General features: G+C 43.3%; 1 protein-coding gene across 3 annotated transcripts in view; it reads right to left on the reverse strand.

Moving 5' to 3' along the window:
• Nucleotides 1–4,094: 4,094 nt before the first annotated feature.
• SMPX (small muscle protein X-linked) overlaps nucleotides 4,095–18,889 on the reverse strand; it is a 75,086-nt gene continuing 60,291 nt past the window's right edge. For 2 of the 3 annotated variants that reach the window (XM_084618714.1, XM_084618713.1), the window contains exon 5: nucleotides 6,127–6,220. The gene's annotated coding sequence lies outside the window, so the exon portion shown is untranslated. Of the gene's footprint in view, nucleotides 4,234–6,126; nucleotides 6,221–18,889 lie in introns of those variants that run through there. The other variant, XM_084618712.1, reaches the window with a different exon arrangement.

Below are 18,889 nucleotides of genomic sequence, written 5' to 3' on the forward strand. Positions count from 1 at the left end.
AATTTGTCATGTAAACGAAATGATCTTTCTATCTCTAGACTCCACAAGCTATGTGTGTTTGTGTTTGTATGCCGATCATCTGAATAATCTTGACAATATATTTTGTTCAATGGCCGAGGACAAAAAGCCTCCTCCAGGAAGCATTATGATCTTGGTGTTTCATTAACTGAATCCCTTGCTGCAGGTATAGAATAATGACTACCATTAATTTCCTGGGGGAACTTTCCTCCGCCATGTAGCCCCAGTAACTTCTCTGTAAAACACAACCAGGCTAGATCCTTTTTTGCCATTGGCAAGAAATTATGGTGCCTAATATTGGGTAGAAAGTTAACCCAGAAAATTCTTCCTCTGGCTTTCATTATTCTATTTGAGTTTTCAGCAAGGGAGACTTAAGGTTTGTCTTCACTACCTGCCAGATCAGCAGGCAGTGATCATTCCAGCGGGGATCGATTTATCGCATCTAGTCTAGACGCAATAAATCGACCCCTGAGCACTCTCCCGTCAGCTCCTGTACTCCAGCACCATGAGAGGCGCAGGCGGAGTCGATGGGGGAGCGGCAGCGGTCGACTCACCGCGGTGAAGACACCACGATATGTCAATCTAAGTACATCAACTTCAGCTACATTATTCACATAGCTGAAGTTGCGTAACTTAGATCGGTCCCCCCCCCACCCCCAGTGTAGACCAGGGCTTAGGTTAGATATTAGTAAAAATGTCTAACCATAGGATAGGTAAGGAAGAGAACAGGTTACCAAGGGAGGTGGTAGAATCCCCATCATTGGAGGTTTATAAGAACAGCAAGACAAATACCTGTCAGGGATGGTCTAGGTTTACTTGGTCCTGCCGCAGTGCAGGGGCTTGACTAGATGACTGCTTGAGGTCTCCTCCAGCCCCACATTTCTATTATTCTATGACCTATACAGAGTTTCATGATGACAATGCAATACCGTCTCTGTCAGTCTCAGTTACTTCGTGTTCATTCTGAGAACACAGTGTAGGATAACAGTGATGAAAGCTATTCTACTTTATTTAGTAGGTTCCTCATTAGGCAAGCTGTACATTTAAAGTGTTTTATTTTTCCTCCCATTGTGGTTCACTAATATTAGCTCCTTATTGTGCTAGCCATGCTTTTGAAATGCCTCTAGCTTCACTGTCTGTGAACATTCAGAGAGTATCAATTTAATAAGGAGTGAATATGTAACAGCCCATGACTATGGGACACCCCCCCCCACACGTTGTCAGATAACCAAACAGTTATCACAGTTATTGGTGGGGCTGGCTGTACCGCCTATTAAGGTTGACCCTGTTTTCAGTTGCATATAACTAGAGCGCCGTGGTTTTGGCAAATGCAGAATAAAATAAAAAACAAAAACAGACTTGTCGAAAGGGGACACAGCGTTGGCCAGCTTTGGCCCAGCCATACCTCCCTCATCATGACAGAGCACCACAGCTGTGAGGTGCTATGATCCTGTGTCCCAGGTCGCAATTCCCAGAGTGGAGAGCCAGGCCTAAAGCCGTGGGACACAGGAGATGCCACTGCCCAGGGTGAGGGGAGGGTGGGCTCACTCTCCAAACCCCATCTCAAGTTTCCCCTCCTCACCGGGAATTTTTCAGGAATTTCATTTCATCCCCCTGGAGACCAAACATGCCCTCCCCTCCCCCAGGGATGATAAAATGAAATAAAACAAAAATTAAAATAAAATTTAAAAAGTCATAGGGCTCTGCTGATAACTTTGTCAAACTAAAAGCATTTGGGCTTAAGTTTTCCAGGCTGGGTATCTGGTGTTTTTGTAAAATTCAGAGCAAAGTTTTTGGAAAATTTCAGCCAAAATCGTTTAGCCATATCTGAAAATGAGGCTATGGAATAACATGTTGTTTTTCACGTGTTCTGAAATTCTGGTGATCTTTTCTTTGAAAAGTTCTAGCATCCCCGTGCTTTCGAACAGGGACTTGAAATTTGATAGGGAAATGGCTTTTGCGTCAGGGATGTGCCTTTCACTGGTCTGTTGGTGAGGGGATGGAGAAGGGTTGGGGCCCAAGCCCAGCAGTACGGTCTACTGGTTATATTCTGTGCCGTGTCACCTAGTGATGGGGGGGTCAGTGGCCAAGTAGCCTAGCAGTGACTGTCCATGGCTATCTCGCCCAGGGGTGAATGTCTGTGGTCAGGGGCGGGGGAACCTGGGCCTTCCTTGCTCATCAGGTGCCAACCCAGGGGCCAGTAAATAGTAGTTCACAGTCTGTGGCCTGGGAGGGCGGGTACCCCTAGGCTTGCTCCATGGGCTACTTCCTACCCCAGGTTCTGTTTCTCTGTTGGTGCTGCTTGTTTGGTTCTGAGTCCCCCCTGGAGTCTTCTCTGGTAGCACTCCAGAGAGTCTTCCTCTCTCAGTTGCAGCTTGTCGTCATCCACCTCCATGGTTGGAGGGCCTGCAGTGGCCCAGCAGTGAGGCCTGGTCCCAGCCACCTCCGGCCTCAGTAGCTTCTCAGCAGGAGGCTTCAACACACAACTGCTCTCCTGCTCTGTCCACCCAGACTGAGATGAGCTGCTCCCTTTTGACCTCAGCTTCCACTGTGAGCATGCTCAGCAGGAGAGACGGAGCAGAGCTTTCTGAGCCCAGAGCTGCTCTTTGGCCCTTACCTCACCAGTGTGGGGCTTGTACCCCCGTCATGCAGCCCTGTGGAAATCCACCCAAATATAACTGAATTATAAGTCTTTGAAACACCACAGTTTTCATGTGCCCAATAGAGACTTCTCAGTTTATAGCTGCTAAATTACTCCCCAAAACTGTCCACGTTGTCCAGGCTGACAAGGGCTTTCCCAGCAATTGCAGCGCTGGGCCATTTTGGGCTATCCCGAGTCTGGGCCTGGCAACCTGAACTGAGAGCTGTCTCTCCTGTGATCTCAGTGCCCCTCCTTCTGGGTTCAGGCAGTGTGGAGAAGGAAGCTGTCTAACATGCAGAAGGGATAAAAGCCAGATTTGTGCAGAGGGTAGATTGGGACAAGGAGCCTGAGGGTGAGACTGGGACTGGAGGCTGGCAGAGGGAGAATGGCACTGGGAATTGTGGGAAAGGCAGACTGAGAACTAGAGGGAGACTGGTACTGGGAACTGGGGCAGCAATAGTAAAGGGAGACTGCAAGCCAGGAGCTACGGGTGAGACTGAGGCTGGCTGAGGAGCCAGGTGGGAAACTGGGACTAGCTGGGCAAGGAGACCAGAGGGGTAGGGGAAGGAGGTGAGTACATGACCACATGAGACCTCTGTCTCATTCAGTACACAGGATGGCCCTGCTCTGGGGATGAATCAGAGTTATATAGTAAAAGAGGCTGTTCTCTGAAGGATCTTTGCTTCATTTGTTGCAGAAACTGGAAGGTTTGCAGTGAATGAGGCAGGGGATTGCAGGAAGAGAAAGGATGGGGCTCATGGTTAAGGAAGTTGAATACTGCCCTGGAGAACTGGAGTCTATCCCTGCCTCTGCCACAGAGCTCTGATGTGATGCTCCTTTTCTGGATGCCTGGCTTGAGACTCTTGGTCTGACTTGCAGAAGTGCTGAACTCTCACAGCTACAGCTGGGAGCTGTGGTTTGAACACACTGTAATGCTAAGTAAAGAATCAGGTCTTCAGCATTTCAAATTGGGCACCAAAAATTAGTGGATACTTTTGACTTTAACTTCTCTGTGTCTCAGTTCCCACCTGTTAAATGGGGCTAATAGCCACTTACCTCACATGGGTGTTGTGAAAATACATTTATTTTTGTTGGTGATGCTGTGGTCAGATACTATAATGAGGAGCTCCACAGAAAAGCCCATGAGGAAATTATAATTCTGTCTTCAGCGCAACAAGAAGAAAACAAAATATTTAATTATTTAGTGCACAGGATGGATATTGATCACTTAATTGAGGCCAGAGTCCTCTGGAAAAAAATGGTATGTGATTGAGTAATTAAAGACTGTAGCATAATGCATGTACACAGGCGGCCAGAATTAAGATTGCACAGGCAACCTTCATTCTGGCATGACCTACATTTGCTGTGCACATTAAAACACTTACAAATAATTCTTACCAGCTCCAGTAAAAGAATGCATATCACTACAGTAGTGATAGAAACTGGTGTAGCTCAAAATAGAAAATTGATACCATATCTCTGATTCCAGGATCTGTGCATTCTGTTCATTTACTTTCAATCCACCTTTCCTTTCTTTCAAAGGCCCATTTCCATCTTGTTGTAGCCTCTTCTTTCTGAAAGTTAGATATTAAGTAATAGAACATGAGCATTGATGAGATAGCCTGGGACTTTAGCAAAGAATATTGAATTTGTTCATTAATTATAGAGAGGAAAAGATCACAAAATAGTGGGAAATATGCATATCTGTATCTTATTCAGCTATGAATGTTTGTGGTATGTTTAAAATTCCATGCCTTGAGATTCCTGGGAAATAGAACAAAGTAAACATCTCCAACTTGAGAATTTTGTGAGCAGTTGGAGACTGTAAAAATCCAAAGGATGACATTTTTCCAGAGAATGTTTTGCATTGCAGTGAGTGATAATGCAGCAGATGGGAAATTGTTCTTTCTTGATCAAATAGGCATGCTAATCTTGTCAATGTGTCAATGAAAGATGCGCCTGCTGCATTCTGGATCTTGACACTTCCTCTAATTTCACCTTAGACACTCTTGCTTTAGGGCTGCGCAGTGCATAAAGGGGAATTAGCTACACATGTACAGGGTAAAGCAAACTAGTAAACTACACTGATATTGCATATTTAAAGCAAAAATACAAGCATGTACTTTTTTCCTGAGTTGAAGTGACTGAGAATCCTGTATAGAGTCATGCAAATATTATCTGTCATGACTTAAAATGTAAGGATACTAGTGGCTGACTTCGGTATCCTGTCATGGAGCAAATGAGAAACTGCTGCGTGCATTAAACATGTCATTGTTAGTAACATTCCGTTGTAAACCTGTTTTCTAACCAGAATAATTATCCTTATTTGAATAGAATAAATTACAAGCAGTCCAGGCAGATTTCATTGCATGTAGAACAAGTACAGTCACTGGTAGAAAACTCATGAATACCATTACCAGAACAGTCCCTCCACAGTGAGTAAATGACACGAGACCAAGGAAATACAATGTATTGAATTTCTCCAACAATAAAATTTCATTTCCAAAAATAGAATATTCCTTAAACAATCTTCATTATGTACATTCCATATAAAACAAGCATGTGGGTTTCACATTTTATCATAATATTTAAAGTTCTGTTTGATCATACTCAATTTCTGTGCAATATTAATACAGTGGAAAAATATATAGGAGACAGTATTTTATATCACCTTTTAAGGGCCTGATTCTTTATCTTTTGTTCAGGTGAGTCGTCGCATCAAGATTGGTGGGACTATTTGCTTCATTAAAGGTTGCAGGATTGAGTTTTAAGACCCACTATTCCAGGAAAGCACTTAAGTGTGTGCTTAATTTTAAGCATGTGCTTAAGAACTTTCCTGAACAGAGGTGCTTTCCTGAATCAGGGTCTATTTAAGGATCTTTCTACCGCGCATTTCTGTCACCAAGTTCTGTACAAGGTAAAAGCAATGCATAAATATCTGACCAACAGTGCATTTTACATTTTTAGGCAAAAGAAAATACTGTGGCTCTATAGCAAAGGAGGAATTTAGGATGAACTCATCTTCAAAGAGCATACGTGAAGATTTTCACCGTACTTTAACTCTCTATTTTACAGAATTTCAAACCCACCCGTTAACCAATAATTAATATGTAAAAGTAAAGCATGGAATAGATTATCTTTCACAAAGTCTGCAATCTGCGCTTTCATTAAAACATTTTATCCATGAAACTGTTATGTCAATAGCTTCTATTTTCAACAGCAAGAGAAAAAAATCAACTAGTAAGAAGATCTTTCTCCCTGGAAAAATGGTTTATTTGATTTTTTTTTTTACTCAAACTGTGAGTTACATTATTCTCTGCTCATAAAATCAAACTTATTCCTGAATATGTACAGGTTCACCACTTTCTGTTTTGTGCTGCATTATGTCACCAGTACTTTTTACATTATGCAAAATAGACAACAAGAAAGGGATATAAATGTACAAAGAGGACATTTTTATGGAGTATCTTGTATTTAGGAAGTTCATAATCTTCGTACAAATATATAAAATATTTCAATAATCTGCACTCATTATATTTCATTCTGTTTCTCTTTTCAGATCTGCAAGATAAAAAAAAAAGACAAGAAATGTATCATTTACCATTGTATTTGTGGATATTGTTTGAGAAATCATGAAAGTTCATGTAAGTTCTTACTGAACATATATTCTTAGCATCTGCAATTTGCCTTGCACATTGTGTAGTCATTTACATCTGTGCAGAGTGGAATACAAAGTGGGTGTAAAATACCATCATTTTGATGTGGTACCTTCCTCAACCCACAGTTCACATCTGTCTAATGAAACTGTGGATGTCCTCATGATTCTTCGAATTGTCTTATCCTTTAATGAATCTGACTAAGGTCTTGGCCACTATGGCATCCTGTGGCTATGAGGTCCACAGGATAAATAATAAACATGCATTGAGTAAATATAACCCCCCCCTCCAGTATTTCCTTTCTTCGGTTGAACAGTATTGCCTTTCAATTTCAGTGAATGTCCCCTGGCTCTTTAACTATGAGAAAAAGTAAATGGGAGGACCTAATTTTCCTTCTCTATGCCACTCATTAGCTTTTACACAATTATCATATCCCTCTTATTCATTGCCTCTCTAAACAGCCCCAACCTTTTCGAGTCTCTCTTCATATGGAAGTTTCTCCTCGCCTCTATTTTTGCCACTTCTCTCCACACCCTTCTATTTCTGCTGTATATTTTTTGACTGACAGCGCTGAACCATTATTGTAGGTGAGAGCGTATGATGAAATATTTTCTGCCCTATTTTTGCACATCCTAACAGTTTGATTTTTCGGCTGCTGCTGGCACTCAGGTTTTTCCCCCTGAATAGTTACGGTTAAGGTATAACCCTGCAGAGGGTCTAATCCTGTCCCCATTGAAGTTAAGGGAAGTGTTACCATTGATTTCAGTCATACAGATCAGATCAATAATGAGGAAATACCAGATCTGAAATGCAGGAAATTTGATCTCTTGGGATATTTGTTTAATCAGTAAAATTTTAAGTATTTTCAGGATACCTGTATTTGGTGTAAACTCTATTGCACTCAATAAACTTTTACTAAACTTCTCAGAAAATTAAACAGTCATCACACCATGAAAAATGACCATGGTTTGTAGCTCACAATATTTTACATAAATACTGGTTTTGTTGCTCTTCCTAAGATGTGGGGGCCTTTATCAATCGGAACAAGAATGGAAGAGAGACTGGGAGTGATCAGTTTACAGCAGAGACAAATAAGAGAGGACATAGAAGTGCTATATCAAATAATCCCGCATGACTAATACTGATAGCTTGGACATGTTACGTACTTTTTGGAAAAGAAGTCAAATTAATTAAGAAATGGTGAAAATAAATTAGTTGTCGAAAAGAACAAGGTAAGGAATTTTTCCCAGAATGTTTCAAACGCTGTTTATCCCTCATAATAATCTGCCGATGAAGTGAGCTGTAGCTCACGAAAGCTTATGCTCGAATAAATTGGTTAGTCTCTAAGGTGCCACTAGTACTCCTTTTCTTTTTGCGAATACAGACTAACACGGCTGCTTCTCTGAAACCAAAGCAGCCTGATCACATCTCAGTATGGCTTAGCACATTTATCCACTGCCTATCACTTCATTTCAGCCTGAATTTCCTTCAAGTCATCCCACAGACAGATGGCTTTCGTTGGACATCTTTTCAAATTCTGGTCTCACTTTCACCAGTGTTAATGTGGAGAAACACAACTGAAGTTGGTGGAATTACAGTAGATTTACACCGGACTGTGCCTAGAATTTGTCCGTTCAAGTGTTACATAGCCCCAGAAAGACACTGTTGGTTTGAGAGCTCTGAATACTGAAATCCCTTGCACCTGCAAGTTGTTATATTCGTAAAATGACAAAAATAACATCAAAATTTTAAAAGTCTGCTTGGTGGATTCCCAGTACACAAACACACATGCCTTCCAACCTGGGTAATTACATTCTGCCCACATATAGTCTCCCTGCAGTTTCAGTTCCCTACTGTGTGACTTGCTGAATGTGAAGAGGTGTGGATGCTTTTCATAGGTGAATGGAAATACTTCTGGGGACATATTCGTTCATATGCATGCAGGGCTCTTACTGACATCGGTGCAAGCCAGGCTCTGTACACTTTATAGCATAATTTGGCCCTTAATTTATAAAGTATTTTGTGATCCTTCAAGTTGAAAGATGCCAGTGTGTAAGATATTGTTTTATATATATAAAGCATGAGCAGCTGCTTTAACTAGAGCTCCTTTGTTTAATGGGCTCGAGTCAGATTTTTAACATCACTATAACACAATAAACATCTTACTCAGTAATATTGTATTTCCAGAAAGGAGGATCTCCATTGTCAGCACAACTACAAAGGAGCCATTATGATGTCAATGCAAGTCAGAAAGCTCCCCTGTGGTCCATCTCCCCACTCTAATCTTCCCTTAACTCCCTCTTACACCAGTTTGAGCCTCACTTATTTTCTCAGTTCTACTCTATTACATAAGAATGGCTATATTGGATCAGACAATTGGTCCATCTAGCCCTGTTTTCCAACAGTGGCCAGTGCCAGATGCTTTAGAGGGAATGAACAGAACAGGGTAATTTACTGAGTGATCCTTGCCCTGTTGTCCAGTCCCAGCTTCTGGCAATCAGAGGTTTAGAGACACCCAGAGCATGGGGTTGTGTCCCTGACCATCTTGGCTAATAGCCATTGATATCCTCCATGATCTTCTCATTCTTCTTTGATCTCAGTTATGCTTTTTGGCCTTCACAACATCCCCTGGCAATGAGTTCCACAGGTTGACTGCACGTTGTGTGAGGAAGTACTCCTTTTTGTTTGTTTTAAACCTGTTGCTTATTAATTTCATTGGGCGACCCCTAATAATTATGGAATGGGAAGGGGTAAATAATACTTCCTTATTCACTTTATCCATTCCATTTATGATTTTATAGACCTCCATCATCCCACCTCCCCAGTTTTCTCTTTTCAAAGGTGAACAGTTACAGCTTTTTTTAATCTCACCTTAATTTGGAAGCTGTTCCATACCCCTAATTATTTCTGTTGCCCTTCTCTGCACTTTTCCCAATTCGAATAATCTTTTTTTGAGATGGGGTGACCAGAACTGCATGCAGTACTCAAAGTGTGGGCATACCATGGATTTATATAGTGGCATGATGATATTTTCTGCCTTCTTGTCTATTCATTTCCTATTTGGTCCTTACATTCTGTTAGCCTTTTTGACTGCCGTTGTACATGGTGGATAGTTCTCTGAAAACATCTGCTCAAAGACTCCAAGGTCTTTTTCTTGAGTGGTAGCAGCTAATTTAGACTCAATCATCAGGTATGTGTATCATTTTATATTCCTCCAAAGATCTACTTTTCTGTGTGTGTAAGCTGAACTCTGCTGATATTGATGGGAGTTTGTAAAGTAAAAACACATGCTGCTATGTACAGTATTAATATGCTACTGATATCCAAGTGGTTTGACTGCTTGGGTCACCTCAGTCACTTGCTCAGTTCCTCCATCTGCTCCTAGGACCTTCCCCACACAATAACTCTGTCCCTTGCTTATAAATCCAGTCCTTTGACTCTCAACTTCCATTGAAATCAATAGCATATGCCAGACAAAGTTAAAAGCTTTGAATTTATTCATATTATTTTTGTACTGCTTTATGGCCCCAGTCTCAACTGGGGCCTTATTGTGTTAGATACTTTATAAGCAGACGGTGAGAGTGGGTCTCTGCTCTGAAGTGCTTATTAGTCTAAATAGACAAGACAGATAAAAATTTGGGAGGGGAAACAGAAGCACAGATAGGTGAAGCGACTTGTCCAGTACTACAAAACCAGTCAGTGGCAGAGTCAGGTCTCCTGACTCCCAATCCAGTGCTCCATCCACTAGGCCAAACTGTTTCCCCTACTGCATCATGCCAGCAATCTATATGCTTTGCAGGAGTTTTTCTTTTTCTTTTCTTTTCTTTTTTTTACTGAACATTTTAAATTCTTTGAGCTCTATTCCCCAGTTTGAGCTCTATTCCACCAAGTTCACTTTGCACCACTTATGAAATACATAGGGAGCCTAACTCAGCCAGAGCCTCCCAGTCGAGGATTCCCACTGTGTAGCTGGAGTGGAGAATCAAGCTCTTCATGTTTTAATTTGTTTTAATTTAGTGAATTGCTGTGATAGTTATGAGCAATGCTTCATAAATTAACAAACACTAATAATATTACTGTCACAGTTCAGGGCAACTGCACCTGTATTCCCCCTCAGTGGTCCAGCACACGCTCCCACTCTAGGCTCACAGCTCCTCAGCCGTTACCTCTCCTGGGCAGTGACATGCACCTCTCTCCCTCCTGACCAGGGTTTTTCCAAGGTACACAATACCCTATTTACACTGTGAGTTCCTAGCGAGCCAGACTGCCTGATCTTTGCTTTCTCTCTGGAACAGGTTAATTACCCATAGTTATAAGTTACCACACAGCCCTTTCTAAGCAAGTATGTTTATTCTTAAGGTGAAAGCATTACAGAGAACCTACACAACTGCTAATAAGCTTATCAGAGCTCACTCCAGCTCCCACAAAGCCTCTGGTCTGTTTCAGCCCTTCTGACCTTCCACAAGGATTGCCTACCGCTGCCTTGGACAATAGGTCCTTCAGTTTGCTGGATCAGAAAGAAGGCCCTGAGTCCATTTAAACTCAGGCTGTTTATCCAAAAGTCCTTTCTTTCTCTGTTGATCTCTGGAGAATCCAGTTTGAACCAGTGTATACAAGTCTTTCCAGGTGGTGGTAGCTCTCTGGAGGCATTACAACCTGAGTGAATTTGTCTAATCACCCAGCACTCTTCTTAGTTCCTAAAGGCCTTTGGTCACCTTCCCCCATGGAATTACAAACAATCCCTGGCCCACATAAATTTAATATAGTAAGATCTCCCAAAGATATTGCATGAAATTGCCATATTTGTTACAATTACCTTACTCTCCAATGCTCTCCCAGCTCTCTAGAATTGCTACTTATTGCCAAATGAGTTTCCTTGCTTACTGACCCCTCTTTTAGCTCCTTGTGGGGTTCCAATCTGCTCTGAACTCTCTCTTTGTGCTCCAATTTGCTGTCTCTCAGGTCCCAAATGCAGTCTATTTTTAGAATGCAAACTCCTACAGAGATCAATGGGAGTGTTTGAACTCAAAACTAGGATACTAGATGGTGCATTAATAATTTTCATACTTATACTCCCTTGGTTATTTTTCAGCTGCTGTAGCCTTTCTACCAGTATCTCTTGTGCCACTCAAATCATCTCCCACCTTTCATCATGCTACTCTGATCATTTTAAAATAAATCAATAGGATTTAAACACTTGCTTAAAGTTAAGTGCATGCTTAAGCACTGTCCTGATTAGGGATGGTCTTAAGCATGTGCTTAAATGCTTTCCTGAATCATGGACTTCATGTCCCTTCCTACCCCCAAGACCCTCTACTTTTTCATTCTAAAAATCACAAGATTCTTGGCGTCCCAATCCTGCTCCCAGTGAAGTCAATCAGGCTTTGCCATTGATTTCAATGGGAACAAGAATGAGAATTGTAGTTTGCTAATATTGTAACAAATTCAATGAGGGGTGTTTGAAAATGGGAAGTGATCTAATCTGGGTAACACCGAACATTGATATAAACTTACAAAATACACTGCAATAACATTACTGACCTGCAAATGCTCAGATTTTTTTTTTCAGACCTAAATCTCTCCTGTATCTTTTCCCCTGTCCAACATACCAGAACACTGACTAACTGGCAATGGATTAAAAATTACATTCTAAAATGCAGCAGCAAAGATGCCAAACTGTCAATACATTTTGCTAATTTACTAAACTGTAGGTGACTAAAATATGTGAGAGAAGGAATCTTTTAAAAAGAGAAATAAATCTGTGTTTGGGCTGAAATCTTGTATGTTGCATGTCAGGATGTTGTGGGATGAAATGGCCAAGTTTAATGCTAAAAACATGGAACTGTCCTTTCTAATTGTAGAGTTAGAAGGGGAGGGGCACTATAATATAGAGGTATGTATGTGTGGTCCACTTATGTAGTTAAAGACTGTATCCTAATACATATGTGTTAGGAGGCTGAATTAAAGTTTCATGATCAATCTCTGTCCATGCCCCTCCAAGCCTCTGAGTGCTTGACTCTGCCACTTTTTACATGTGACATTATCTTTGCAAAAAAGGTGCATATTATTAGCACCAAATATGTTCCTAATAGAAAACGAGTAATCGTGCTGCGAGCCCAAAGATTCAGTAAATGCCTCCCACTCAACAAGCTTCCAAACTGGAGACCACATGATGTTTACTTCTCACCAGGACCCATTTATAGACATGTTACTCACCACTGCTGCAGTTACATATGCATCGATAAAAGAGAAGAAAAAGTACTGCATCTCTTTCTACAGTTTGGAATAAAGATTAACCCTTCCTTTTAGCATTATAGTTTGACCAGGTGCCCATATCACAAATCCCTTATACACTATAATCAATAGAAAACATCCGGCATATTTCCCATGTGCTATATGCTGACAACATGCAAATTCAGCAATGAGAATTTCAGCAACGAGAAATCATTGCAGTTATTGGAAAACGTCAGTAAATGGACAGGGTGAGAGCTTTAAAAGTGGGAGAAAGGAGCAAATTATAACGAGAAAGGTTTCCTTTAGAGATGTCAGAAGCCACAGAACAGACTTTTGTCCTCAGAGCTTTTAAATGATAGCTGGGCACTCGAAGCCAATAAGCATCCTGGGAATGAAAGATATTAAATTCAGTAAAGTAAGAAGGGGACAGAGTTCGTGAACTTTCACAAGTCTGGAGAATTGGTATGATATTTCAAACACACAGAACTAAAGAAGGAAAACGTGCAAAAAATAAATTCAGAGCCATATCCTTAGTTCACAGCTTACTCTAGGGAATTGGTGCCGTGAAAGGAAAATTTAGATAATCCATTTTTGCCAGTTAGCAGGCAAGAGACTTACCCTTCCTGAGAAGGTACCTTTCAATTTTAAGGGATCTGTCTTAATTAGTTGGTTTAATTAGTTGCCTTATCATGCTGCCCTTACTTCCTTTCAACTGGCGCCATCTGTTGAGATCACCTTCTCCTTTGCATTTGATTTAATATCTATATTATATGTGGGATATCTGGACTGGCAGTCAGCAAAGGTGGAAGAGACAGTAGGAAGCCAAATGTGTTCCAGTCACACATATTAGCACTGAGAACAGGATTAGAGGGAGAAGTTCTTCTCTAATATCCATGCTTATGTTGGGTGAGGGTTGAGTTAGCAAATGGAGATTAGCCCTCTTACCTTCCATTAACTAAAGTTAATTGACGACAAAATTAAAAATGAAAGTTTTTTTAAAAATAATTTTTCACCTCACCAAGTGGGGAGGAAAGGCAGGTGGTGGGGATGACAACTAAAAGTAAATAAGAGCAGTGACATTTTTCTCCACACAATGAAAAAAAAGTCAAAAAAAATATTTTTAATATCATCAAAAAACAATGTAGACAAAAATCACATTTTCCCACAAAAAAAATTCTTGAAACCACGTTTGCTGACAATAACATTTTGACCATTATTAAACAGCTTTAACATCTCTATCTTTGCTTTCCTTCCTGTTATTAAAAAGAAAAGGAGTACTTGTGGCACCTTAGCCCTGGTCTACACTAGGACTTTAGGTCGAATTTAGCAGCGTTAAATCGATGTAAACCTGCACCCGTCCACACAATGAAGCCCTTTATTTCGACTTAAAGGGCTCTTAAAATCGATGTCCTTACTCTACCCCTGACAAGTGGATTAGCACTTAAATTGACCTTGCTGGCTCGAATTTGGGGTACTGTGGACACAATTCGATGGTATTGGCCTCCGGGAGCTATCCCAGAGTGCTCCATTCTGACCGCTCTGGACAGCACTCTCAACTCAGATGCACTGGCCAGGTAGACAAGAAAAGAACCGTGAACTTTTAAATCTCATTTCCTGTTTGGCCAGCGTGGCAAGCTGCAGGTGACCATGCAGAGCTCATCAGCACAGGTGACCATGATGGAGTCCCAGAATCGCAAAAGAGCTCCAGCATGGACCAAACGGGAGGTACGGGATCTGATCGCTGTTTGGGGAGAGGAATCCGTGCTATCAGAACTCCGTTCCAGTTTTCGAAATGCCAAAACCTTTGTCAAAATCTCCCAGGGCATGAAGGACAGAGGCCATAACAGGGACCCGAAGCAGTGCCGCGTGAAACTGAAGGAGCTGAGGCAAGCCTACCAGAAAACCAGAGAGGCGAACAGCCGCTCTGGGTCAGAGCCCCAAACATGCCGCTTCTATGATGAGCTGCATGCCATTTTAGGGGGTTCAGCCACCACTACCCCAGCCGTGTTGTTTGACTCCTTCAATGGAGATGGAGGCAATACGGAAGCAGGTTTTGGGGACGAAGAAGATGATGATGATGATGAGGTTGTAGATAGCTCACAGCAAGCAAGCGGAGAAACCGGTTTTCCCGACAGCCAGGAACTGTTTCTCACCCTGGACCTGGAGCCAGTACCCCCTAACCCACCCAAGGCTGCCTCCTGGACCCAGCAGGCGGAGAAGGGACCTCTGGTGAGTGTACCTTTTAAAATACTATACATGGTTTAAAAGCAAGCATGTGAAAGGATTACTTTGCCCTGGCATTCGCGGTTCTCCTAGATGTACTCTTAAAGCCTCTGCAAAAGGTTTCTGGGGAGGGCAGCCTTATTGCGTCCTTCATGGTAGGACACTTTACCACTCCAGGCCAGTAACACGTACTCGGGAATCATTGTAGAACAAAGCATTGCAGTGTATGTTTGCTGGCATTCAAACAACATCCGTTCTTTATCTCTCTGTGTTATCCTCAGGAGAGTGAGATATAATTCATGGTCACCTGGTTGAAATAGAGTGCTTTTCTTCAGGGGACACTCAGAGGAGCCCATTCCTGCTGGGCTGTTTGCCTGTGGCTAAACAGAAATGTTCCCCGCTGTTAGCCACAGGGAGGGGGGAAGGTTGAGGGGGTAGCCACGCGGTGGGGGGAGGCAAAATGCGACCTTGTAATGAAAGCACATGTGCTATGTATGTAATGTTAACAGCAAGGTTTACCCTGAAAGAGTGTAGCCACTGTTTTATAAAATGTGTTTTTTTAAATACCGCTGTCCCTTTTTTTTTTCTCCACCAGCTGCATATGTTTCAATGATCACAGGATCTTCTCCTTCCCAGAGGTTAGTGAAGCTTAGAAAGAAAAAAAAAAGCACTCGCAATGAAATGTTCTCCGAGATCATGCTGTCCTCCCACACTGACAGAGCACAGACGAATGCGTGGAGGCAAATAATGTCAGAGTGCAGGAAAGCACAAAATGACCGGGAGGAGAGGTGGTGGGCTGAAGAGAGTAAGTGGCGGGCTGAAGAGTGTAAGTGGCAGGCTGAAGAGAGAGCTGAAGCTCAAATGTGGCGGCAGCATGATGAGAGGAGGCAGGATTCAATGCTGAGGCTGCTGGAGGACCAAACCAGTATGCTCCAGTGTATGGTTGAGCTGCAGCAAAGTCAGCTGGAGCACAGACTGCCACTGCAGCCCCTGTGTAACCAACCGCCCTCCTCCCCAAGTTCCATAGCCTCCACACCCAGACACCCAAGAACGCGGTGGGGGGGCCTCCGGCCAACCAGCCACTCCACCACAGAGGATTACCCAAAAAAAAAGAAGGCTGTCATTCAATAAATTTTAAAGTTGTAAACTTTTAAAGTGCTGTGCTTAAAGTGCTGTGTGGCATTTTCCTTCCCTCCTCCACCACCCCTCCTGGGCTACCTTGGTAGTCATCCCCCTATTTGTGTGATGAATGAATAAAGAATGCATGAATGTGAAGCAACAATGACTTTATTGCCTCTGCAAGCGGTGATTGAAGGGAGGAGGGACAGGTGGTTAGCTTACAGGGAAGTAGAGTGAACCAAGGGGTGGGGGGTTTCATCAAGGAGAAACAAACAGAACTTTCACACCATAGCCTGGCCAGTCATGAAACTGGTTTTCAAAGCTTCTCTGATGCGTACCGCGCCCTCCTGTGCTCTTCTAACCGCCCTGGTGTCTGGCTGCGCGTAACCAGCAGCCAGGCGATTTGCCTCAACCTCCCACCCCGCCATAAACATCTCCCCCTTACTCTCACAGATATTGTGGAGCACACAGCAAGCAGTAATAACAGTGGGAATATTGGTTTTGCTGAGGTCTAAGCGAGTCAGTAAACTGCGCCAGCGCGCCTTTAAACGTCCAAATGCACATTCTACCACCATTCTGCACTTGCTCAGCCTGTAGTTGAAGAGCTCCTGACTACTGTCCAGGCTGCCTGTGTACGGCTTCATGAGCCATGGCATTAAGGGGTAGGCTGGGTCCCCAAGGATACATATAGGCATTTCAACATCCCCAACAGTTATTTTCTGGTCTGGGAATAAAGTCCCTTCCTGCAGCTTTTGAAACAGACCAGAGTTCCTGAAGATGCGAGCGTCATGTACCTTTCCCGGCCATCCCACGTTGATATTGGTTAAACATCCCTTGTGATCCACCGGAGCAGCACTATCGAAAAGTACCCCTTGCGGTTTATGTACTCGGCGGCTTGGTGCTCCGGTGCCAAGATAGGGATATGGGTTCCGTCTATAGCCCCACCACAGTTAGGGAATCCCATTGCAGCAAAGCCATCCACTATGACCTGCACATTTCCCAGGGTCACTACCCTTGATATCAGCAGTTCTTTGATTGCGTGGGCTACTTGCATCACAGCAGCCCCCACAGTAGATTTGCCCACTCCAAATTGATTCCCAACTGACCGGTAGCTGTCTGGCGTTGCAAGCTTCCACAGGGCTATCGCCACTCGCTTCTCAACTGTGAGGGCTGCTCTCATCTTGGTATTCATGAGCCTCAGGGCAGGGGAAAGCAAGTCACAAAGTTCCATGAAAGTGCCCTTACGCATGAGAAAGTTTCGCAGCCACTGGGAATCGTCCCAGACCTGCAACACTATGCGGTCCCACCAGTCTGTGCTTGTTTCCCGAGCCCAGAATCGGCATTCCACAGCATGAACCTGCCCCATTAGCACCATGATGCATGCATTGTCAGGGCCCATGCTTTCAGAGAAATCTGTGTCCATGTCCTGATCACTCACGTGACCGCGCTGACGTCGCCTCCTCGCCCGGTATTGCTTTGCCAGGTTCTGGTGCTGCATATACTGCTGGATAATGCGTGTGGTGTTTAATGTGCTCCTAATTGCCAAAGTAAGCTGAGCAGCCTCCATGCTTGCCTTGGTATGGTGTCTGCACAGAAAAAAGGCGCGGAACGATTGTCTGCTGTTGCTCTGACGGAGGGAGGGGCGACTGACGACACGGCTTACAGGGTTGGCTTCAGGGAGCTAAAATCAACAAAGGGGGTGTCTTTACATCAAGGAGTATTTCAGGCAGGACTTCACGGAGGGTTCCAATAAGAAATGGTGCACCTAAGTTATTGTTCTTATTGGAACAAGTCGGTTAGCTTGGCCTTTGATTGATACATGGCTAGATTTACCTCACTGCACCTTCTCTGTGAGTGACTGCAGTGTGACCTAGAGGAATGAGTCCCCTAGAGAGGGGAGGAGGCAAATGAGTACAAAACAAATCTGGTCTATTTCTTGTTTTGATCCACTCCATCTATCTTTTACATCTTTGGCTGGCAGCAGACGGTGCAGAAGGACTGCATGCCATCCACATCTCATGGCTGCTCGGCAGAAGATGGTACAGTACGACTGCTAGCCATCCTCATCTCTTGCCTGCCTGGCAGAAGATGGTACAATACGACTGCTAGCAATCCTAATCTCTTGCCTGCCCGGCAGAAGATGGTACAGTACGACTGCTAGCAATCCGTATCGCCTGCCTGCTCACCATAAGACGATTCAATAGGACTGACTGCAGGACTAAAGAGAATGACCTGGTCAAGTCACTCCAAATTTAGTCCCTGCGCCCATGTCTGCCCAGGCGCTCCCAGCCGACGTGACCAGGAGCACCTTGGACACGTCGAGGACGACTACCAGTCGTACTGCACTGTCTGCTGCCATAAGGCAAGGGGTTGCTGCTACTGTGTAGCAAAGCCATACCACATCTGCCAGCACCCAGGATATATAGGGTGATGGTTACCTGAGCGGGCTCCATGCTTGCCATGGTATGGCATCTGCACAGGTAACTCAGGAAAAAAGGCGCAAAATGATTGTCTGCCCTTGCTTTCACGGAGGGAGGGAGGGAACGGGGGCCTGACGATATGTACCCAGAACCACCCGCGACAATGTTTTAGCCCCATCAGGCATTGGGATCTCAACCCAGAATTCCAATGGGCAGCGGAGACTGCGGGAACTGTGGGATAGCTACCCACAGTGCAACGCTCCGGAAGTCGACGCTTGCCTCAGTACTGTGGAAGCACTCTGCCGAGTTAATGCACTTAATGCACTTAGAGCATTTTCTGTGGGGACACACACACTCGAATATATAAAACCGATTTCTAAAAAACCGACTTCTATAAATTCGACCTTATTCCGTAGTGTAGACATACCCTTAAAGACTAACCAATTTATATGAGCATAAGCTTTTGTGAGCTACAGCTCACTTCATCGGATGCATTCAATATTGTTCAAGTTAAATTGCATCTCCGTGTAGTGATGATAACAGTGTGAATGAAGGTAAATTTTGACCTTTTTTTGCAG

Source organism: Lepidochelys olivacea (assembly GCF_965140295.1).
Source record: "Lepidochelys olivacea isolate rLepOli2 genome assembly, chromosome: 1".
In the NCBI taxonomy this organism is placed as follows: Eukaryota; Metazoa; Chordata; order Testudines; family Cheloniidae; genus Lepidochelys; species Lepidochelys olivacea.